Source organism: Lactuca saligna, chromosome 9 (assembly GCF_052625555.1).
Source record: "Lactuca saligna cultivar CGN05327 chromosome 9, ASM5262555v1, whole genome shotgun sequence".
Lineage (NCBI taxonomy): Eukaryota > Viridiplantae > Streptophyta > Magnoliopsida > Asterales > Asteraceae > Lactuca > Lactuca saligna.
In genome coordinates this window covers 188979036-189005547 of record NC_136425.1, presented here as the reverse complement: position 1 = coordinate 189005547, position 26512 = coordinate 188979036, and the positions used below count along the sequence as shown (strand labels likewise).

General features: G+C 32.9%; 1 pseudogene across 1 annotated transcript; it reads right to left on the bottom strand.

The window, feature by feature from the left end:
- Window positions 1-5564: 5564 nt before the first annotated feature.
- LOC145018064 (protein BYPASS1-LIKE pseudogene) lies at window positions 5565-7360 on the bottom strand (annotated as a pseudogene). The gene is made up of 2 exons (XR_013666811.1): window positions 7216-7360; window positions 5565-6914 (listed from the first exon to the last, which is right to left on the bottom strand). The product of XR_013666811.1 is annotated as a protein BYPASS1-LIKE pseudogene (transcript).
- Between the last annotated feature and the right edge of the window lie 19152 nt (window positions 7361-26512).

Genomic DNA, 26512 nt, shown 5'->3' with positions numbered 1-26512 from the left:
CTATTGGTGGACCTGCATGAAACGAGATGTAGCATGGTACGTGGAGCGTTGCTTGACCTATAGGAAGGTCAAGGCCGAGCACCAGAGGCCACATGGCAAGATGCAGCTGTTGGACATTCTGTTGTAGAAATGGGAGGACATTACGATGGATTTTATCACAAAGCAACACAGGACTGCACGAGGGGTGGATTCGATTTGGGTCATCGTCGATCGATTGACCAAGAGCGCTAATTTTATTCCGATTCAGGAGAGCATCTCGGCCGAGAAGCTGGCCGGCATCTATATATCATGGAGGTGGTGGTACGACACGGGGTGTCAGTGTCGGTGATTTCAGACAGAGATATGCGGTTCACTTCCAGGTTTTGGAAGAAGTTTCACGATGAGCTGGGTACTCGTCTTCATTTTAGCACCGCCTTTCACCCTCAGACGGATAGTCAGAGTAAGTGGACCATCCAGACTCTGGAGGATATGCTGCTAGCATGCGTGTTAGATTTTGGAGGTAGTTGGGATACCTACCTCCCTTTGGCGGAGTTCTCCTATAATAATAGCTATCACGCGAGTATCGATCGTCCTCCCTTCGAGATGTTGTACGGGAGGAAGTGCAGGACCCCAATATGTTGGGGCGAGATTGGCCAGAGGGTAATGAGGAGCACCGAAGTAGTGCTCAAGATGATAGAGAGGATTCAGTAGGTCCGGAGCAGGCTTCAGACTGCTTAGAGTTGGCAGAAAAGTTATGTCGATAAGCGCCGATCAGACCTGGAATTCCAGGTCGGGGATGCGGTTCTCCTGAAGGTGTCGCCATGGAAGGGCGTTATTCGATTCAGGAAACGGGGCAAGTTGGGACCCAGGTACATTGGACCGTTTAGGGTTATAGCCTGGGTGGGCAAGGTGGCGTATAGGCTGGATCTATCAGCCGAACTTAGTCAGATCCACAACACTTTCCATGTTTCCCAGTTGTGAAAGTACCTGGTGGACGACTCGGCAGTGGTGCCCTTGGAGGACTTTCAGGTTGATGGCAGCCTGAACTACATTGAGCGACCTGTGGCGATCCTCAATCGGAAGTCGAAGGATATGAGGAACAAGAGAGTGGAACTCGTGAAGGTGCAATGGTAGCACCGGAAGGGCTCGGAATGGAATTGGGAGCCGGTGGACGAGATGATGGAGCACTACACAGATTTGTTTCAGGAACGAGCAACAGACTTCGAGTACGAAGTCTAAAATAAGGGGGGTAGATTTGTAGCACCTGGTTCTTGGTACGCATTTCTTTTATTTTTATCTATGTATTTTGCATTTTTGGCCTTGGACTCGGCGAGTTGAAGGACCAACTCGTCGAGTAGAAGTGGGATGGGACGCGGGATTTAAGCCGTGGACTCGACGAGTCGGGTCCCAAACTCGACAAGTAGATGCTATCTGGACAAAAACCCTAATCCAAGGGTTTGTACCCTATTTAAACAATGTTATGTTGACCAAAACGTCCCTTATGCTCCCAAAACACCTCTTATTGAAACCCTAGCCGTTATTGAAGCAATCTAAGCCTTGTTGGTGGATTTTGGTGCTTGTAGTCTTAAGAAGGAAGGAGAAAATCTTGAGGAAGCAATTAGAGACCAAGGAGGCCCGAGTTTGTGCATCTTTTATAGCTCATTGAAGGTAAAAAGCTCTAACCTTGCTCATTCATTTGTTAGATCCCTATTTGGGGAGATTTAGGGCTTTTATTAGCCATTTTTGGTGGCCAACCATGTTTGCAAACATGGTTAGGGATTAAAGCTTCTGAATCACATCATTAAAGGAGTCACTAGGCATATTTGGGTTGCTTTTGCACCCATGAAAGGTCCCATGCACCTTAAGAGCTTGTTTTATGTCTTTTTGAGCTCAATGTCTCATGCAAGCATGTAAAGTTTGTAACTTTACGTGCTAAATTTATTATAGAAGCTTGGATCTATCTTTTGATCAAAGGTTGTACATCAGAAATCGAGAATTTAGAGTGTAGACATGACCGACTCGGCGAGTCCGTTCTTGGAATCGACAATTCCAAGGCTTTAAGCCCCATATATGTTGAGGGTCAAAGGAACCCAGTTGAGTGTTAGAAGGGTTGTATCCGGACAGAAAGAGTTACACAATCCATTGGATGTGATTTTAGACATGAAGTTCATGGGACTCGACGAGTGCTAGAACAGACTCGGCGAGTCTAAGGCAATCTTCTTAAGAATGAAGATGAACTCGACGAGTTGTTTATCAACTCGGCGAGTCAAGGACAGAAATTGTTCATCAGATGGAGGTGAACTCGACGAGTTTTCATCAACTCGGTGAGTCGGATGAGTTTCATGCGATGTTCATATGAAAGAGGAACTCATCGAGTTGACGGCCCAACTCGACGAGTCGGGTCATGGATGAGGACGAGTAAAGGGTGAGGGACTTGGCGGGTTGACGGCCCAACTCGGCGAGTCGAGTCAACTTGAAGTTGACTTTGACTAGACTTGGATTGACCCTGTTTAGGGTTGTACTTGTTGTGTGTTGACTTGAAGGTTGTCGTGTAGGGATTGAGGAATCGAAGGGAGTCGACTTGTGCGTCGAGGATACTTCAAATACTACACGACATTGAGGTGAGTTACCTTCCAGTAGGGTGGGTCTAAGGCCACAATGTCGGCCCACCAAAAAGGGGTATTTATAATATAATGGTCTTTGTGATAATTATCTAGGTCTAGTTATGTGTTGGTTATGAGATTTATCTAGATGATATGTTATGTGTATAGTAGGGATTAGTTTCCCTAACAATGGTCCGTATGACCCAAGGGTAGGTCAGTACCCGGATATTCCTAACTGTATGTTTATATATGTTGATTGTATGCTAGTGGTAGGGGTGAAATAGTCCCCAGTTGTCAGTTGAAAGATACCGATGACGAATATCGGTTGAAAGATACCGATGTTGATTACCGGTTGAAAGATACCGATGAAGGTTACCGGTTGAAAGATACTGATGAAGGTTACCGGTTGAAAGATATGATGATATTGTATGATATGTGGTATGATGGGGGAACTCGCTAAGCTTTGTGCTTACAATTTTGGTTTTGATTTCAGGTACCTCTTCGTCGAAGGGGAAGGAGCCGGCAGTGTAGCAGTGCATCACACACACACATGGTTTTCCGCAAGGAGTTTTTGGGACTGTGCTCTGATTTTTATTACTTTTGACGTTATGGTTTGGGACACAAGAATATGATTTTGTGACGTGTTGTTTATTTGAAAATATTTTGGTAACAATGTTTATGGAATTGTTAATTTAAAAATGAAATTTTCGGGCTTGAATTTTGGGATGTTACATATGAATACGTTCAATCTTATATAATTATTGTAATTATTATGCATTTTCACTAATTAACTCTTCTATAAAGTTATTATATATATATATATATATATATATATATATATATATATATATATATATATATATATATATATATATATATATATATAATTATTCTCATTCTGACAGAATGTTATCAGGATGTTTATTGAGTCGTATTCTGTAATAATGAAAATAAGTGAAAAACGATGCAAGAGAACAAAAATAAATTAGAATTAGTGAAAATCCATTAAAATGACAATAGTTCTATGAGATTAAACGTATTCACATTACTAAAAAAACATATTCTCTTAGTATTTCTCATAAAATAATATTATCCACACGTCCATACAATAATTGTTCATCCACATTATAATCTAGCTATATATATATATATATATATATATATATATATATATATGTATATATATATATATATATATATATATAATAGAAAAATAAATAACTCAAGAATATTAGAGTCATCTTGGTATTCATAGGATCAAACTGTTTCAAAATAACCATCAATCCAAAAAAAAAAAATATTAAAATTAATAAAATCAGAATTTAAACCAAAACCGGAAAAATATACATACTTTTTATAGTTTTGTATTAAAAATAAAAACCACCACTTAGACCCATAAACATTGATTATAAAAATACGTTCTTAAAATAAAATTTGATTTAAAAATATGTTTCTTCCGATAGAAATTTTCCCCAAACCAAAAAGTAAAAAGTACGTCACAAACAAAATCCACGTGAGCTTTTGAGATCTAAACCTACAAAGCATGCTTTACAAAAGATTAGGGAATTATAAATCAATTAAAAGATTAATAAAATAAGAAAAAAAAGGAATAAATCAAAAACTCACTTTAATACCAGGACTAAAAGGTTGTGAAATGTATACTAGTATACTACATAGACCACTTGTGAAATAAAGGTTTACTCCAGAGACCATTTTTCCCAAATCCATCTACATAGTAAAAAGTAAAATAGTTTCACCTAATAAAAATTAATACCAATGTAAATGGAACAAAAAAGTAACTTTCTTTTTATCAAAAAAATATATGAGACTATAACTCTTTATCTTTTGATTGTGCAAAAGACATGATTATTCTTTTATCAGTCATTGTAAATATTCAAAAAAAAAAAAAAAATTATTCCAATGTGAATGGTACAAAAATTAACTTTTTTCTATCACAAAAAATATGGGACAATAACTCAATACATTTTGTTTGTGCGGAAGACAATATTGCCTTGTTATTCTATTCAGTCTCATTTAGTTTAGTATGTCCATTTAACAAACAAAAAGCACTTAATAATTCGAATCGACTTAATAAATCAAATGTCTTATCCTTTTCAGTTCAGTTCAATCCCATATAACAAACACAAGTTAATATTAATAAGATGAAATTGATGGATACCAATTGCCAAACATTGTTGACCTCCAAACTATATACAGCCTGTTGCATGTCCATTGTCCACTAAAACCACCATATTTCCAGCAATGGAAGCTATTTATAGGAGAGGGGGACCATCAAAATATATCATTGTCTATATACCTATTAACATATACATGTCATTCATGTCATAAATCAATAAATCATAATTCATATCTCAACTTGTTCCCATTTCAAATAATTGACTTTCTTAAATTATAATATGTCAATATCTACCCCCGACATTTTCTTTATTTTTATATTATCATATGTTAAATTAATAGATTGTTGATGAAATTGGTTTTCATCAAACACGATTCTCCTAAGATATTGTAGCTGATTTTTGCAATTTTGGTCACAAAAAAATTTCATTTGCAATTTTGGTCCTTATTGGAAGTTCTTGTAACGCTTTTAGTCCTTGTTCTAAATAGGATGACTATTTTGGGTCCCTAAGATAGCTAATTTTTGCAATTTTAGTCCTAAATATATATAATTACAAAAAAATACAAAAATGCAAGAGAACTTTTTGGGGACAAAATTGAAAAACTAAGCTATACTTGGGGGATCAAAAATGTTATTTACTCTATTTTTTTTATCAATAATTGAAAAGAGTATTTTATAATTTATAGAGTCAAGCATAATAACTAGTTCTTAACTTTGCAAGATTGTATATATCTATGTCTATATGCATATTCAACAAATCACATTAATAAAGAGAGATAGCAAGTTCTTACATTAAAAAAAAAAAAAAAAAAAAAAAAAAAAAAAAAAAAAAAAAGTTACTAGTAAATTACAAATATCACCTTCATTTTTTTTTGTTGTTTTCAACATTTTGATCTTGAAGATTATGTAGTGGTGAACGTTCCAAGGGCTTCAGTCCTACAATACATAATCTTCCTGAAAACTTCCCTCAATTTACAATCCAATGTATCTAATCCATTCTTACACAAGCTACAAACCAAAGATAACTCTTCAACTCCATCTTTCACTTCTTTCTGTTGTTCTTCTGTCAATGGAAACTGATGAACAGAATCAATTAAATCTGAGATGAAGTTGATTGACTTCTCCATTTGTTGAATCTCTGTTAAAAGCCCAGGGCTGTTCTTACGTTCACGTTTCTTTGATTCATCTAAAATCCGAGCTTGAAGGAAGAACAATGGAGTCCCCCATGAGAATTGTCTTGGAATTGAGAAATTGAAAAGACCACGATCTTGACATGGGATTGCAGCAACTACAGTCCATAACACAAACATGAGAACAAATCCCATGGTGAAAACACAGTTTTGAAGACTGGAATTTCCACCATTTTCATTTCCTCGAGGTGGAAATGGAGTCAAGCTGTTGGACATTGATTGAAGCTGTTTAGTTGCTGACCATGAGTTAGGAACACTCCATGAGAGAGACCTTGAGTGTCCATGCTTACGTTGATTCAGATCTTTACCTTTGTTTGGACGCCCAAAAGATCTGTTTCTATGTGAAAACACAGATCCAGATTCTTTATGATCATCAAGCATAACAATGGCTAGATCAGTTAATGATTTTCTTGCACGCCTAAACTGGCCTTCACCTATCATGTTTCTCTGTTTTGAATCAAAAGCACTGGAAACAATGGCTAAGTGTTTACCCCAAAGGCGTACTTTCTCAATTCCATCACGAACAGCGTTACATATGTCAAGAGCTTTGATGCTTCTGTCGAAGAACTCTGTAAGGAGTTTATCTAATGGAGGTTTAGAGAAATTTTCAGAATTGTTCAAGAGAATGACCTTGAAATCTTCTTGACAAACAATGAATGCGTCTAGTAGCTTGGATATCCAAAAAATGGAGAGAAATTCATCGGGAGAAGAAGATGAAAGTGCATGGAATTGAGTGAATACTTGTTCTTGGAACCTTTCAAGTTCACGATCCAGTGGAGATTTAGAATCGTTCTTCTCCTCCTCCATATGAACTTGATTATGATCGTTTCCAAATCCTAAAATTGATCGGAATCCCCCAAACGACATACTGGAACTGCTTGTAGACGGCATTTCAGCTAATAATATATCGCTAAATCCTCCCCCAAAACCTCTGGCAAAATCGATTCTATCGACTGATAATAGCCATGAAGAAAAAGGTAGCAACTGCAGATAACTCAATTCTCCCTGAAATTACACAATCAAAACAAAGGTATCATGCAAAACCCTAGCTAAATAATTCTCAAAACTTCAGAAACCAAAAACTCAGTCACACGATCACGCACTACTTGCATACAATTCAAAGCATGTTTAACAACAGATTCATAACTTCTCTTGTGTATTAACAATCCGTATAGAACGATTTCAGAAAACAAGTTAATAACTACTAGAAAAACAGATTTTTTTGATCGGTGGGTTCATAAACACACAAATATGAAACGATCCGGAAGATGAAGAAGGGATTCGATTAAAGAAAAGTGAAGATTACCTTCGGATTGGAAGATGAATTGTGAAGCAAAGAATGTGAAAGTTGGATTTATGGAAGGAAGCGTAGCGAAGGAGCTGCCAAAGCCCCTTACGCCTTTTTCTTGAAGCTTTAAAAACATAAATCCCGAGAGTATGAAAGAAGGATGTTTTTGTAGATGACAGAATAAAATTAATAAATAATAAAATAAGTTTCTATCCCAGTGTTAAAATAACAAAATACATCTCGTCATATTTTTATTATTTTATTTATAAATAGTAACCTGTATTACTTTATATTTAATAAATCATATTTGTAGATGTCAGAATAAAATAAATAAATAGTAACTATTATAGTTTGATTTTTTTTCCTGTTAAAATGAGATATTTTTTTTTTTCCGATTTAAGCATGAAGGTTTGTTTTATTTTCGATATATTCATTAAAAGTTTGTTTTTCTATAATAATCATTGTAAGTGTTTTTGATTTTTTTTTGGTACTGATTAGCAAACACCAATCAGAACAATATCAAGTATGATTTTTTTAGGAAAAAAAAAGTCCAAGTTTCATTGTGTAGATCATAAAAATAAAATTTTTGAGTGGTTCAACGAACAAATTCCAAATTGCAGTGGTTTATAAAGAATTCAATATTTTATGTAGTGGTTTTCATGAAAAATAAACTCCCATTGGGAAAAAAAAAATCATTTTAATGGTAAAACCGAAAAAGAAAAAAAAAATACAAAATACAAAATACAGTGGTTTTTATGAAATTTTCTCTAATAATAATCATGTGGATAATTCTACACATCACTTGAAAATATGTTGGTGTGGAATTTTTTGGTAACTGAAATATATTATCGATCTGGTCTACTAGCTTCACAAATAGGTTATTTCTTTGGTATACTTTTCAAAAATCTCAACAAATTAATATACGGGAGTATATTTTCTTAAAGAAACTGGATAACCTTATAAACGATAACAATTATATTATTAGAAGAATGCCTTTTGTTGAAAAAACCTTATGTACGTTTACTCTCTTCATATTGTGTATAAGTTTATAAACTGGAAACTATGTACTTTTTCAAAATTATGTCGACAACCGGTTATTTCTCAAATTTTAAAGTGTTCCAATACAATGTTCCCACTCTACAGGGCTAGTATATTGGTAATTAAAGTTCTCATTCAACTATGCAAGTATTTTGGTAGTTTAGCGGTTCTCATTCTACCAATCTAGTATTTTGTTAAATATTCCATATCAAGTTTCTTTAACTTAATGAAACGTTTGAAAACTATGTACCTTTTCAAAATTATGTCAAAAACACTATGAGAATATAAGTCTTAAAAGATAACCTCTATGATAAGTTATTAGTCAAAACTTGAATGTGAGTAGCTTTTAAGTGTTTCAATAAGATAAGGGATCTAGTCATGAAAAAAATGATTTTTTTTTTCGCCAAGGCCCCTTTAATTAGTGTTCATAAACTTCTAATATAAAGTCCGGAAGTATGAGAACTCAATCCGCCTCATAGAAAGGCCAATAAGGTAACCTAAACTCCTAAAATCCCCTCAAGGTTGTAACAAGTACATCACAAATGTCTTTATTGGAAAATCATGTACACCTTGTACATCAAGTTTTAAGTTGCTTGATAGAGATGAGTAAACATTGTATAAAAGGAAAATGGTCCGACTAACCTAAATTCTAATGGTCTCTAAATGCTAACGTAATAACATCCATGCAGTTTTATTGGGGACGTTAAAATTGGATCTAAACAGAAAACATAGACGAGGATAAGGTCCATGGAGATCAAGAATAGGAGTCAGTGATAATGGCAGCGGCGATGGCAACTAGATATGGAGGCATTGTTGGTTGTTAGAGCTTGACCTAAGCTAAACTCAAAGGGCCTTAGGCCTACACCCTAAACGTTAATATACTAACAATCCATAGGCTCATAGCAATTGATCATCCACTCTCCAAAGTTGTACTAATAGCTTCGTTAGCTGGAATAAAAGCACAAGAAGTTGTTTTACAACATTTCCATTGCAAAAAGAAAACACTTGAATTAGATCTACAAAATGATCGACTTAAATATATGGTCATCATAAGCTCTTTCTTTTCATCCTCCTCCGGTTCTATTTAATCAAGAGGTCATCATGGACTCCCTAACTTGTTTTGATCTTAAGGGGTAAGGCCTTTATGTCCCTCCTTGTCTATGCAATAAATAGCAAAAGTCGGGTGAGAGAAGAGATATAACACGGTATTCTCATGGAATGAAGTGTAAAGCTCATTATTTTACAGCAAACATCATGCGACCTTCCAATGGTGAGTGTCGAATGACCATCTACTCTGTAAACTTATATTGTAAAATCTTGAGTTTTTTATTCTTTCATTACGATATAAGTACCTCATTTGTGTCTTTGAGTTCATTCTTTTCTAATAAAGATTTTAGTTCTGTGAATATAGGAAGGTTTTCATACATATATAAAATCATGGTTGTAGGTTTAACTGATTTGAACAACCAAAAAGAGATTTAATTATGTTATTAAGTTTTTTTTTTTTTTTTTTTTTTTTTTTTTTTTTTTTTTTTTTTTTTGGAATTGTGGTTATTCTATTGAATGTGATGAGTTTTCTCTGTTAAAATGCAACTTGATTTATACTTTTGGATGGTGTAACTCTGCTTTTTCAACTTTTTAGTTAAAACATATCTCACTGATTTTCATACATAGTCTAAAATTATTTATTAACCAATATATAAAAATATTACACAAATCCTCATGTTTGTATGGAAAGATATTTATATAGTTAGAATAATTTATATATATATATATATATATATATATATATATATATATATATATATATATATATATATATATATATATATGTCTTTACTATCTTATTAAACAAATCCCACTATTTCTAAAAATGGATTAAATAAAATAATAATATTTTTTTAAGACGTTCAAATCATTAAGCTAATTGTACAACTAATCACTAATAAAATAATAATAAAATTTAAACAAACTCCTATAAATTTTCTCTTCCAAAGTTTTGACCAAATCTTTTTTCATCCAAATAAATACTCAACACCCTATAATTTGATCATTTTATAAATTTTCTTTATTTTTGATATGACATGTTTCCTAAAACAAACTAATGATTGAATTGAAAATAATCATTCTCCATCGAAAAGAAATTAATTGTCGAAACAAACTATTTGTCGTCCGCCGTTTTGCGCGGGTAAACGGCTAGTATATATATATATATATATATATATATATATATATATATATATATATATATATATATATATATATATATATATATATATATTAAATCATTGTTATTAACTATGACATAATAATTTTTGTATACTGAATCAAAAGGTTGATGTAAAATATTTTTAGTAGTCGGAACCATATGATAAATAAACAACCATATGATAAATACATAACCAGATGAAGTTCAAAAATAAAATATTTATAATGGTAGAAGTTGATGATGTTTATAAAATATATGTAACTTTTTTAAACTTATAAAATATTATTACTTTGATATTAGAAATAAATAAGAATGAGGGCTAAGTAGTTATAAAAATAATTAGTTTATGAGAGTTGATAAGTAACAAATTTTAGTTAGCAATTTAAAAAAATAATAATAATAAGAACTATTTTTAAACAAGATAATTTGGTTTCTATATAATATAACATAGTCTTAACACTTATATAAATAAAATAAACCAATATTAATGATATTAATGGTGAATAATTAAATATCTTAATAAATAAACAATAATGAAATATGAAGATCATAGTGAAACTATTATCATTTAAGCTTATTTTTAGTAAAATAATTTTTATCATGACATAAATATCTTTTTAATTTCATAACATAATAAATAAGGAACAATAACATTTCATCAAATATTGTTAAATGTAAAGAAATGAAACCATTGGACGGTTAGTATATGCATTATGCAAAATTTCAGTTTTAAACATATTGATAATGAACTAACCTTATGAAGAAAGTTTTTATATTGTAATGAGTTACTATTTTTATATTATAACATTTTAATTTATAAACAAAGAGATTAACCAACTACACCTCAAAATACATAAGTAAAAAGTTGATTAGTTGGATTGATTCATTATTTTAATATTAAACTCTTAAACATTTTACTAACATTATTAAACAACTATAAAAATCAATAGTTGGTTAATTGCATTGAAAGATTTTTTTAATATATATAAAAACTTATCAATTTCCGACTAAAAGTTATTTACCATTAAACCATTATTACTCAAAATACCCTATTAACCTATATCACTGAGTTGATACATATGATATTTATTATTAATATTCATTAACATTACGGTATAATATACAAGAAAATGATGATTTTGTATTCTAATGATCTTTTTTTTTTTTTTTTTTTTTTTTTTTTTTTTTTTTTAATTTTTATTTTTAAATTTAAACAAAACAAAATAAAATCGGCCGTTACTCCTTTTAAGTTTTCCAAACATTATTCAAAGTTTATAAAACAATAATCTAAATTTTTAGATCCCAGGTCTATTTCATTTATTAAAACCTAATGAACCTAAAAATATTAAATAACAACAGGTAAGAGAAACGCTTATTAAGCATGCACATTATTCACCAACTATCACCAACTATATTGATCATTTATCAATTCTAACACATGCACATTATGTGCATTCACATAATATTCATAACATTCATATAACACATACATTTCTAACACATACTGTTGGTACCAATTCTATATCAGCAGGTTGATTCCCCTGAAAGGTCTATCTCAGACACTACCATACTGAGGACTAATCAATTCCCCTGAAGGATATGTCATGATCATCCAAACCTCGACCACTTCCCCCGAAGGGTCTATCATGGTCAAGAACATAACCTTGTCCACTCTACCGGACTAAGGTATCTATGGAAAACATACATATACATACGCAAAGTCAACATGATAAGCAAGCTAGTGTAACTTACCTCTCTTGATAACTTGAAACATTATAGTTGCTAGAGCTAAATGAACCTCCTCCTTTCTGAGTACCTATAAAACAATTATAAAATTTACTTAACTTGTGCTTCCTTACTATACTTTAAAATACTTATCTTCGTATTACTTTAATTTTTCTTTGATTATAGTGTTATGTTTTAGACCTGATTTCTTACCTTTAAAGTTATACTTAGTTTCTAATAAAATTATATTATATATTTCCTTATCTTACCTTTCTTAAAATATAAAGACCTCATTTTAAGGATTTTTGGTTTATTTTATATAGATTTTAGAGGTTAACATATTTGAGTTGTCATTATCTGAATCGACTCTTAAAAGTAGCAACTTTTACTTTAAAAAATGTATAATTCAGGTCTTGGGAAAAATTCATGGTAAACTACACATTATACCCTAATCAAAACTTCTGGCATTACATGAATTTGATTTTTGTAGAATTGATTATGCATGTCACAAGTTGATGTATAATTTCAGTCATTTTCCGGACCACTCATCACTCATTGAATACACGACACCAATACGCTAGGAATTTCATCAAGCCCTTGATATGGAGGAAACTATACATCCCTATCTAACTATATTAATTTACTTTTCAACATTTTTAGTTTTAATGAATTTATTATGATTTTTAGAATACAATGCATGAAATCTATGAGAACACAGACCAACCTAAGTAGATTGCCAAGTATACCCCTCAAGGAGTTAGAATTAGGTAAAGTGATTCAAAGTTTGGAGAAACTAGACAAGGCCTCCTTTCCATAAAAATAAGTCTAATGATTTTTAGGTATTCTAATTGCATTGCATAGTTTTTATGTTGGAGGATAGATTTGGAAAATTTATCACAATAGATTTTAAGTCAATTTTGATGTACCATTAAGGACTTAATGATAAATATTTATTCTTAGCACTTTAGACATAATAATTGGCTACTTATATAAGGTTATCAATATGTATTAATTAACTTTACCCAAAGGACTCAATGTATGACTTTATGAAGACATATGTTAGGTTTAAGCTTCCACCTTAACCCTTTATGCACTTTATGGCACCATAACTAGAAAAGTGAATCTTTCATAGTACCACCACCAGTTAGTGATTTAATGGTTGTGTTATGGTGGTCAACGGTGGTCAAACCATCACCAAAACAAAGTATGTTGCTATTAAAGGTATGAAATAAAAGGACGTGCTCATATTTTCTTAAGTATTTGGCTTAAACACCCAACAAGCAAAGGAACCCATAGCCACCCATCCATGGTGGCATGTACTGGAAGGTGGAGCCACACACCAGTGGCATGGTGTCAAAAAATCACACACACTCACATAAAAGTTGTAACATCATGTTGATGCATTTTTATTTGTAACCCTATGTATGATTAAATATTGCATTTTGGTTCCTAAGTATAAGAAAGAGTAAAAATGGCCTATAGTGGCATTTTGGTAATTTAGGCATTGGAGTAGTACGCTTGGCGTACATTGCGTACGTCGAATGTACTAGGATGGACCCTAGTACGTTGGGCGTACACCTCGTATGTTGGGCGTACGTGGAGAAACTCAAAACCCTAATTTTTAGGGTTTTGTCCATATATAAACACCATTATAGCCTTACTTATCACTCTCTCATCAACCCTCATCTGATATTTCGACCATCTATTAAACCCTAAGTGAGAAAGAGTGTTTTGAGCTCATTTGTGTGCCTTTTTGGTGTTCTTGAAGAATGAGAAGTTGGTGAAAGAAACTTGAAGCTTGGAAGAAACTTAGATCTAGGATTCCTCACTTTCTAGCAACATCTTTTTGGATTAGGTGTCTAAGCCCGTAACTATAATTGGTATTTACTTGACCCGATAGTAGCATGGTCCATTTTGGGTTGCATTCACCAAAACAATTTGATAGGATGGATATTTTAGAAAAAGGCTATTTGTGATTTATTAATATATTGTAAGTATAATATATTAATTGAGAAATCATATTACTTAATTAGTATTGATCAAGAATTGGAATTAATTTAGTGACTAAAAGAGATTAATTAAATTAACGGGGACTGATTATCTAAATCAGCGATACATATGGTTTGGGCTAATGATCCATGATTGATTTGTGATGGGCTAAGCTTATGAGATAGTCCATGGAGTGTTAGTACAAATCAATTGTTGGATCGTAAGCCTAAGTGTAAGAATTAGGGTTTACAAGTGACCCTTGGAATTCTACACTATAAATGTAACCCCTAAACCCTAAAATCGGCACTTGTGTATTTCCAAGAAGAAGCTAGCCGATTTTGGTGCCTCCTACTCTCTCTCAAATTGTCCTCCATTTGTTCTTGGTGTTTTGTGAAACATTTGAGGCATCACATTTAAGGTGCTAAGCTCTTGTAAGGTAAAGTTCTACAAGCTAAAATAAAGAGGTAATATTTATGTTTCAAATATTAATGTTGTATGCTAGTTAGGCTTCATGATTTGGAAAATGAAAATTGCATGTATAACTAGAGAAAACTTAGATCCAAAGCGTTAGAGTTATATGTGCACCATAGGGATGTTATAGTGCTCAAAATCCCTTCATATCTTGGAAGTAAAAGGTTCACAACTTGAATACTCTATCTTATAGATCTAGCCATTTCTTCCATTAGGGAACTTTTTGGTTCCAGATATGGTGATTCTTGAGCATGGCATGTTCTTGACCAAATAATTCATCCTTTCGGACCTTATGGTGGGGAGGTCCTAAGTCATAAAAATGTGGTCTTGATGGTTAGTTTTACCCCATGCATGCTATAGAAGGTCTTAATGCATTAAGATGTGATTTTGTGTTTTAAGCACTTAATGGACATGAAAATTCATAAAGTTGGAAACTTTATGACTCATGATGGTATTTTAGCCTTGGATCTGCAATTGGAAATATTAAGTTATAGGAATAAGTGCGTAATAGGCTAAGATGAGGGATGTTGTGTACGTTGGGCATACCGCAGGGTATGCTACGCATATGCAGATCTGGCCCCGATGCCTCGTACATACTTGTATGCCTCGCATACCTCTGGAGTAAGCCCTACGTACGAAGCCTGAGTCAACTCGGCTGAGTTAACTTGGCTATGTTGACTCGGTTGACTCGTTGACTTTTCCCAATTTTGAAAAAGAGTAATTGTGGGGAAATCTTATTAATTTAGAATGGAAATGTTGGGACATTTAGGATTTGGGTTGAGTCAGTATTTGGGAAGAGAGTATTGATCAGATATTCCTCCGTGAGGTGAGTTTTCCTCACTATACTTATGGGTCGCAGGCACCAAGGCCGTCCCATTGGATTGATATCCTGGTTACCATATGATGTATGTTGTTATGTTCTCTTAGATCCCTATGTTTATCTATATTTGTCGGATTTGTGTTCATGTTTGTGTTGGATTAGGTGTCTAAGCCCATATTAGATGCCATTTTATGCATCTTATCGGGTTGTTTTCATTAGCATTTATGATCATATTTCGTGCATTTGCATGACATTTATTTAAATAATGTTCAGCTCATGTATTTCGTTTGAATTCCCGTACTGCTCATGTTTTTATGTCGATTTCAGATAGTTCGAGTAGAGCAGTGCTTTGGGAGCAATTGGATGCGTGTTTGGAGCTTAAAACGGAGCTTGGAACTTATAGAGTATGTTGAGGAATGCTTGGAAGATGCTTTGGTCAAGAAACATTCGATTGAATTGATTAAATGAAGATAGAATATACAATCTAAAGTTAAAGGATGTTGCTGGCAGCTTTGACACCCCCCCGGTCAGTATTTTAACCATATCTCGAGAACCATAACTCCGATTGACACGATTCAAAATGATGTGAAAAGTAGACGAAATTTTGGACGTCTTAGGCACAACATGCGATCACAGGTGACCCTTTTTTCAATCACAGGTTGCCTTCGAGGTTCTTTTGTGCCCAAAATTCATCTAGAAGCAAAAAATGAAAACCTGTGATCACAGGTTGTGTACATGCGATCGCAGGTTGGCCAAAAAGTGTCAACATAGCATCCCACTTCATTAAAAAGGCACGAGATGCATTTATTTCAAAACCTGCGATCGCAGGTTATGTACATGCGATCGCAGGTGCGCCGTTTTTGCTGCTGGACATATAAATAGACCTTATAAAGTTGGCAATTCCAGAGGTACCAGACGACGAAAATACGATTTTGGAGCCGTTTCTTCTCTGATTTCAATGATTTCTGAAGATCTGAAGACTGTGGATCATCTCCTTCAAGTAGATTAGTAAGATTAGTTGTTTGATGTCTCTTTTCATCTGTTTTCATCAGATTTTGGCCATGTATTGCTAAATCCTAGTTTTCAGTTCTGCATAAGACAAGTACTTTTCATGTGATTGATCATTATATTTGGTTTTTGATTTGTGTTTCTATCTAGATTCTTCAGTTTTGTTCGTAATGAATGTTTGATTTTGATTCTTGTTAGTTTGATTACATAGCTAGGGTTTTATCATTCCAGTTAATCAGTTAATAGAATCCATAATTGTTCTTGTCAACTGGTAAAAGTAACAAGTATCAGATTGGTTCCATTTTGGAATTTAACTCTGGTATAAACTATAAAAATCATATCTTCAGGCATGGTCGAGCCAACTACCTTAAAAATGGGCGACTTTCCTGGAGGCAACCCGATGAGTATTTTTTAGTTTTTATGCTTTCAATAAAGAGATGGTCGCAGTTCCAAGAAAGCTTGGGGAAATCAGGGGATCTTCAAATTTGCTGAAATTCAGATTTTTCGCCACATTGTCGTCAAAATCAGATTTCTACAAACTTATCATGTACATTCATTCCTAGCTACAACCATTTTTGCCCTTATATTTTTTTTATTAAGTTGTTCATTCCTCTCTAAGCATTGAGGACAATGCATCATTTTAAGCTTAGGGATGGGGTTAGTGTAAAATATTTGGATTTTTGTTAAAAAAAATTTAATTTTTCAATTTTTCATTTAAAAGTTTTCAAATTTTATTTTTCTGTTTGCATTTTATTTTAAGCATTGCATTTAAAAAAATCAAAACCCCAAAAGATTTTTATTTCTAGTTATATTTATTATTTTCTGCATATCAAAATCTAAAAAAATAAATAAATTGAAATATACATGAGATGAGGATATCTTTTTACATTTGATAGCTCTGTTAAGATGAAGTGTGATGGTTAGCTAAAATAACAGTCTCATTACACTCAATAATAAGAATTATCTTTTTAAGTGCTTTAAATGTTTTCAATATGAAACAACGTATGAGTCAGATAATTTTTTACAGTGGAAGTGTGGTATGGAAAACGAACAGTTTTTTTGAAAATAATTTCCTTGAATGCCTTAAAAAGAACCTAGATTGGATAATCCTTATCATTCCTTGAAGTACCAAACCCTATAGTTTCTACGCCTTTTAAGGTTGGGAGGGAACACTTGTTATACCCACAATTTATTATCATTTTTGAAGTATTGAAGATATGGTGGGCCTCAAAGTAAAATCCATGCCCAATCAATATATATGTTAGAAATGGTATATCAAGCAACTTGAAGAAATCTACAATTCAAAGTCAAATCCAAGTCGAGTTCAAGTCGAAATCAAGAAGCAAACAAGTTAAATATGAAGAATTGATCAATACAAACAAGATGTGTGGTATAATGAGATTGATCCCTCAATAGTGGAATCATAGGGGTAAGCTTGGATTTTCTGTCCATAATGAAGCTTACCGTGTTTACTGGATGAGTTCGGAAAAAAGGAAGGGTTAGTCAAGCTAAGTTTTTATAAACAAATTTTTTGTGAAATTATTTTTAAAAATACACTGTTTTCACAAATTTAATTCGGTGTAAAAATTATTTGCTCTAGCTTGGTTTAACTAATTAAATATAATTATGAATCATTAATATAAAGTATTGAGATTGTTATCTAGGTAGTGATTTCATTGGAGCTTCCTCGTTGTTGAATCTGATCATGTGAACAAAAAAAGAGTGAATTACTTTAGTTTAAGTTTTTCTTTTTATTTTAAATTCTTTTTAGGTTATCTACATCTTTCCATTTGTTTATAATGTCTTAATCATTTTTCTTACTTGAGGGCAAGTAAGGTTCAAGCTTGGGGAGATTTGTTAGATGCCATTTTATGCATCTTATAGGGTAGTTTTCATTAGCATTTATGAACATATTTCATACATTCGCATGTATTTTATTTAAATAATGTTCAACTCATGTATTTCATTAGAATTCTCGTACTGCTCATGTTTTTATGTCGATTTCAGATAGTTCGAGTGGAGCAGTGCTTTTGGAGCAATTGGATGCACGTTTGGAGCTTAAAACGGAGCTTGGAACTTATGGAGTATGTTGAGGAATTCTTGGAAGATGCTTTGGTCAAGAAACATTCGATTGAATTGATCACACGAAGATAGAATATATAATCTAAAGTTAAAGGATGTTACTGGCAGCTTTGACCCCCCGTCAGTATTTTGACCATATCTCGAGAACCGTAACTTCGATTGACGCGATTCAAAATGATGTGAAAAGTAGACGAAATTTTAGACATCTTAGGCACAACATGCAATCACAGGTTGACCCCTTGCGATATCAGGTGACCCTTTTTGTGATCGCAGGTTTGGTCGCAGGTTGCCTTCGAGGTTCTTTTGTGCCCAAAATTCATCTGGAAGAAAAAATGAAGACCTGTGATCGCAGGTTGTGTACATGCGATCATAGATTGCCTTAAAAGTGTCAAAATAGCATCCCACTTCATTAAAAAGGCACGAGACGCATTTATTTCAAAACCTGCGATTGCAGGTTGTGTACATGCGATCGCAGGTGAGCCGTTTTTGTTGCTGGATGTATAAATAGACCTTATAACCTTCCAGTAACCTAAGTTGGCGATTCTAGAGGTACCAGACGATGAAAATACGATTTTGGAGCCGTTTCTTCTCTGATTTCAACGATGTATGAAGTTCTGAAGACTGTGGATCATCTCCTTCAAGTAGATTAGTAAGATTAGTTGTTTGATGTCTCTTTTCATCTGTTTTCATCAAATTTTGGCAATGTCTTGCTAAACCCTAGTTTTCAGTTCTGCATAAGAAAAGTACTTTTCATGTGATTGATCATTATATTTGGTTTTTGATTTGTGTTTCTATCTAGACTCTTCAGTTTTGTTCTTAATGAATGTTGATTTTGATTCTTGTTAGTTTGATCACCTAGCTAGGGTTTTATCATTCCAGTTAATCAGTTAATAGAATCCGTAATTGTTCTTGTCAACTGGTAAAAGGAACAAGTATCAGATTGGTTCCGTTTTGGGATTTAACTCTGGTATAAGCTGTAAAAATCATATCTTTACGCTTCCGAGCCTGTGAGAAGTATTGGCTATTGCTGGGAATTTTACAAAGATCTTAATGCAACTTTTCTGATATTAATTAAGAGCTTATTTGATTAGACAGTAAAAAGTTAGTGTTAATTGAAGAGCTTGTTTTGGTTAGCTAAATAAGGTAAAAGAGAAATTACAAGAGCTTGTTAGTTTTTCTCGATACCAACTTAGATAGAACGCATCTCAAATAATCAGATATGGATCAGTTGCAAGATTAGGAAAGTCGTAGCAGAATTGCAATCGTTTTTATATTGATTTTTATTTATTTTAATATCACTGCATTTTTAGTTTTTAGTTCAATTCAGAACCCCCTTTCTATATTTTATGTTTCTTGACTAGATTGTGCTTAACGCAAAAAGGCATTGACCATTAGGATGTGTCCCTAAGGATTCGACCCTGCTTCCCTATGCTATATTTTTAGTGCAACCAGTAGTGATAATTTATTTGCTTAATACGCGTGCGACAGTGTCTTAAAAGCCCATAACTATAATTAGTATGTACTTGACCCGAGAGTAGCATGGTCCATTTGAGCTGCATATCACCAGGACAATTTGATAGGATAGTCTTTTTGAGAAAAGGTTATTTATGATTTGTTAATATATTATAAGTTCTAATATATTAATATGAGATCATATTATTATTTAATTAGTATTGATCAAAAATTAATTTGGAATTAATTTTGTGATCAAAAGAGATTAATTAAATATATGGGGATTGATTTGGTAAATCATTCATTCTTATGGCGTGGGCCAATGATCCATGATTCTTTAGGTTGGGCTAAACCAATGTTCCAACTCATGGATGATCCATGGGGGGGGGGGGGGGTAAACCCATGTAGCCTAAGGAATATGGAATATCATGCACATTAGGGTTTACATGGTGTAACCGTAATCTTGCCACACTATATAAGAAGCCCCTTAGTATCCAAAATTGGCTACTACATACACTAGTGTTCTTTGAGACCATTGAGTCGATTTTGGTGTTAGGATATTCTATAAAAAGTCATCCTTGTCCTAGGTGTGTTGTGATTCCATTTGAGGTGCAACACTTGGGGAACTAAGTTCTTAAAGGCCAAACTCAAGAAGTTCTACAAGCTACAACAAAGAGGTAATTCTATAACTCTCTTTTATGTTGATTATGTCATTTCCATGCTAGTTGTAGGCTTAATTCTTTGGAACAATATTGCATTTATAATTAGAGAAAACATAGATCCAAAGCATTTAGGGTTGTATGTGCAGCATAGGATGTTGTAGTATACTAAAACCTAACAATGGTACCAGAGCCATGGGCGGTTTTCTATTATATTTGATGCAAAATATGTTATTTTTCTAAGCTGAAATGTTGTCTGACTGCCCTACTCAACGAGTCCATGCTTGGACTCGACGAGTAGGTAGAATTGGCTCGACGAGTTTCTTGTCCAGACAGTAGTTTTTCAAGTTTTTTAGCCTATTTTGGATTAGATTCATTACCATAAAATGTTTTAGTTCATAAAATCTGATTTTGTTGATATAGTAATGATGATTCTCATCCAAAATAAAAGATAATTGTCAATGTTTCATAATTTTTATTAGTTTATATGATTATTCTAATTTCTTGAAATTTGTTTGATATGAATTATCTTAATTTATGAGTTTAATTAGGTCATAGATAAATTTTTTATTTTGTTAGTTCAAATATTTGATCCAAATGTTTTTGATGAAATCCATAACTTGCCATCAAGTTATGGAAATGAAAAGTCTCATTTTTAAATGTAATCACAAAATGGTTTTAAGCCTTCCATAAGTTGTCCTCAAGTTATGGAACTTGAAAGGTCTTACATAAATGTTTTTTTATGAACTCCATAACTTGTCCTCAAGTTATCGAGTGTCAAGAGTCTTTTCATAAAACCTATATTAAACTCATAACTTATGGATACCAAAAAGTTTGTAGAATAGTTCAAAACTTGCCCTCAAGTTTTGGAATTTTTAAATGAAAAGTCTCACTTTGAAGCATTTAGTCCCAGACCCTAGAATTTTAAAAGTTTAAAATTTAACCCTTATACTATTATAATATTGTAGGTTTAATATATATATATATATATATATATATATATATATATATATATGTGTGTGTGTGTGTGTGTGTGTGTATAAAAGTAAAGTCATTCTTACCATTAGTAGGTCTCATTCACGAAGTCGGTCAAAAAGGGGGGGGGGGGGGTGGTATAAGGTTACTGCTTATAAAATGGCAGTTTAATGGATGTCCACTGTCACCCACCGATTCATTGACTGGTGGAAGGTCGTTAGCCGAACGGGTAGGATAGGACATTAATTCTCATTTTAAATGTAATGATAATTATAAAGTAATGAAACTTATTAAACTCCCAATCTTAGTTACTTTACGAAAATGCGAATTTGGTGCTAACCCATGAAATTACACTTTGCACCTTGTTAAGTTGTTAGTGGAGTGTGTGTGGTTAACCGACACACTAATCTGGACTGAAAGTGCATTGAAAAGGGTTGCTTAATGTTAATCATATATCAATGGAGCGTGTGTGGTTAACCGTCACATTGATTAGGTGGTTTGTAACATTGGGTGTACCAAGATTATTTGCATGGTTATTCACACCTTGTTTGTGATCCTCATCATCCCAATCACAAACATGAAGGGCACAATCGAGATTTAAACATGCCATTGAAAAGTTAAATGAATCTCAAAGGATCTTGAAATTTCAATCCTTTTAAAACTTAATTATCAATTTCTTTTTTCATGGTAGAAATTAGTAAATCGTCATTTACCTACCTTCAAATATTTTGGAATAGGATTACGGCATCCCTCTTCCGAATTGTGAAATATTGTGTTGGGTTCTAGCCTTAATATTTAATTTGGGTGTTATATTAAGGACTTAAGTTAACTAACTTGAATTTCTCCCATTGTAGATGTCTATTTCAGACAACTATGGTCTCCCTAAATCTTTTGGAATAAGCTTCCCTCTTTAAGATGATGTTCCACGAGTGGATCGTGGAAGTGGAAATCATATTTCACTCCCTCCACCTCCTCCAATTATTCTCCCTAACCCATAACTTCGAAGACTTTAAAAGTTCAAGGTCACTCTAGCCCTACTTGCAATAAAACATCAAGATGGAAGGCCTGTGTGTACTCATGTCATGGAGATGAAGTCACATATAGCCAGGTTGAGAGTATTGGGTGTCGTTGTCTTGAGGAAGTTAGTTGTGGACTCGGTTCTTCAATCACTTCATGAGTAATATAGTGAGTTCATTAAGGACTACTATGTAATAGACCACAACATGACCCTTATTGATCTTACCTATTTGTTTGTTGCTGCAGAATCAGCAATGATTTGGCGCACTGGAAAAGCAAATTTGATTGGAAGATCTATTTCTTAAACTTCCATGGGCATTGACAATGGTAACATTGGAAATCCAGAAAAGGTTTCTCTTCCCAATGGAAAAGGATCGGCCATAGTCAACCCGGTTGACCAAATGGTAAAGAGAAAGGCAAAGTTTGTGATTATCTCATGTGCCAATGCAAAAGAAGCCATTTGTTTCTACTGCCATTTGAAAGGACATTGGAAGTGAAGTTTCCCTGACTATCTGAAAGATCTAATAGAATGTAGAATCAAAAAGTTTGACTTTGCTTCATGTAAGTCCGCTATCTAACTCTATTAAGTTCCTAATTGTTGATTCTTAATACATAAGGTGACAAGGTTGCATTTTGATGTTTTATAGGATCATAAAAAAGGAATGAAGCTTAAAGGAAGAGTATGTTGAATTTGGCCACGAAGATGGATTTCAATCACATGGTTAGATGATCGGATTTTTGAGCTGTTGCTTTACAGTTATGATAGATTTCTTAGAAATATGTAGTAACATAGTTTTCATTTGTAAATGCATTGTAAAAAAAAGTTCTTCCGCATTTTATAAATAAATAATTTTTTTTATTATATCTCCTTGCAATGACATTTGTGAAAATTGATGGTTGTATGTTTGTATGTTAGCAATATGAATTTGATTCTTTCGTTTGTGGACGTGTCAAAATTTACCAAATAAGGAAAGATTCTCATCACCCAAGTTTCAGTTGGATAGAAACTTAGAATCATACAACTTGTATTGTGTGATGAATGAGAACCTTTGTCTTTTGGAAATTAAGATTAATTCCTTGTTCACATGAATGTGTGAGTCAAGTGAAGGACTAGGAGATTGGGTACACTTGGTTGTGCACTGGTAGGTTCACCGTAAAGAAAAATAAGGTTATTCGTCATGATTTACTAAAGTTTAGTAAATATGGTTATACGTACAAGTTTAAGTATAATTCTGAAACATTAGAAAAGCTTCAATGTATGGTAGAACGAATGAGAAGAATCAAATTAGGCAGAAAGATAAAAGTTTCTCCAATCTGAAAATATAGGAGAGTAATTTAGTATCGTGTTTTATGATCATATTAATGATTATGTAAACCATATCACAATTGATCTTCTAAGGTCATCCTAGTGCATTTCTATGACTAAGAAAAGGAATCATGAATTGTTAGAATGGTTAAATCAAAAAGGTGAATCATACTTCATTCCAAATAAAGTCTTAGAGTCATACTCCAAGATTGAGCCTTAAGTGACATAATCTTAAGAAAGGTTTATAACACTTATCAAATGTAGAGTAAAAGGTTTTCTACTCTTGTACATTTGAAATTGGTAAGTTGTGATGTTTAGGATAAAACAAAGACCAACCAAGGCCAATTGTGTGAAGCGTTAGTATTGATTAGAATCTGCACTAACTCTTGAATATTTATTTGTCAAGGAATGGTTCTTGACAATAGAGTCTTATATGTAAATAGGTCAGTGGGAGTCTTAAAGATCTTGACAAGTTTCAAGAACTAATCAAGAATAAACTCATTGTTAATTGCTAGCACACGACTTGTAACCTATCATGTTGACATATTCTTGCTTCGATGCCCATTCCAGTTAAAGTTGACTATGCATGTGAGTTCTATGAATTCTTAATTGTTTTCATAAACAACTTGGAAGCAATGGTAGTCCCTTGTGCTTCCAAGTAGCAAGAAATTAAGATTGAACAAGTTTAGTCCATATGGGTTTGGATTTGTCACTAATCATGCCTTGTAATTATGGTTATGACAAATTCACATGGATAGGAACACATATACCATAAAATCTAATTGTCACAAGGTTTCTCTCCAATTCATGAAAATGATTGTGAGTAAACACTTTCACTAAGTATACTTTAAGGATATATAATTGTGATATTTGCATTCTCCAATTCAATTATGATTACGGCATCCCTTTTCGTAATTTGAATTGTGAGAAATGGAAAAATGGTCTAAACATTTGGAGCTTATTGTCGTAAGTTATGAATAGTTAAGACACACATGCGAGCTATCTAAGGAAAGGTGTATGAGTTTGAGAAGCTTAGATAAAGTCTTATCGAATCATCTTCTATCAGAAATTTGAACTTTGGTAAGAAAGTCAACAAGTATTGATTTCTAGAAGTCCAACTGATTTCTGAATACATGTCAAAGTTAGTGTGAGCATAAGTTTTATGCTAGTAAGATAATGATTATTAAGCTAGTGGGAGCATAATTATTATGGTAAGTGTTGCAAGTTAGCAATGTTAGTTATAGAAAAACAAAAGATTTTACATCACAAATTTGCACGGTTTGAAAAGTTGTTTTGTTATAATTAAGGGAGAAGAAATTATATCTAAAAGCTTAGATTGAGTTTTTAATCAAATTTAGTCATATATATATATATATATATATATATATATATATATATATATATATATATATATATATATATATATATATATATATATATATATATATATATGAATGTTATGTTGGAATGGTTCAACATAAAGAAATTCTACATATGGAAATGTTAATTGTGTTCTCAAAATTTGATTATGATTACGGAATCCCTCTTCATAATTCGAATTATGAGAACGTGGAAAATAGAAATATTATAGAAAAAGATTGATCAAGTATCATGCCGTTATTTTAGACATTATGAATTGTGTCCTATATGCTTCAAGTATAGGATTGATTGCATATGTTATAATATTCTCATGTTCTAATTTTCCAAATGCCTAGGGCATTTAGAGGGAAAAAGGAATAGAACTGAATATGACTAAAGTGGTTAAACAATTGTTAAGGACAATCTAAGGTTCGCCAAGGATTGGTCGCTTAAGGATAGTTGGAAGTATAGTAATGGATGGACCATATTGACATTATTATGAATAGACAGGAGTCTATTAATAATGAGTTTTCGTATGGAAAATATGGAATGTTTCCATATTAGGAGTTGAAGAATAGATGAGAAAGTTAGAAACTTTTATGCAAGAAGGATGTTCAAAGGAATGTACTTTGAATTTTAGACTTCTTTTCCATGGAATTGTCTTGTAACAATCTCCAAAGGAATATTTTGTAATATCATTGGTCAAGTCTCTGTGACTTTTAGAACCTAGACATTACAAAAGAATCATTGTATGATAGTTTAAAATCTAACACTTTCTAGCAGTGACAAGAATTTGGAATACTTACACTTGCAATAAGGATTTGGAATTGTGAAATGAGCATCGTTGAAATGTTTTTCAATTGATCTTTTTCACAAATTCAGGACCATAGACAAACATATTGTGTATTCTCGGAACATGGCATAGCTATTGTTTTAATTCAAGTATTAAGTTGATTATTCGAAACATTATAAAATGAGTAATGAGAAATCAATATAGTACTCAAAAGTTTTGGGCCGTATAGGATTACTATTATTCTGTGTTTCGCTTTGCCTGTTTGACTTCCTGAATAAGTAGATTATTCAAACCATTCATAGTCGATCATACTTTGGAAGTAGGTATTGTTGCAAGACTGTCATGAATGGGTCTGTAGAGGTGTTTTAGTCATAGCACAAGTTTGCTACAGTGTTCATGAGTGCTCCTGGAA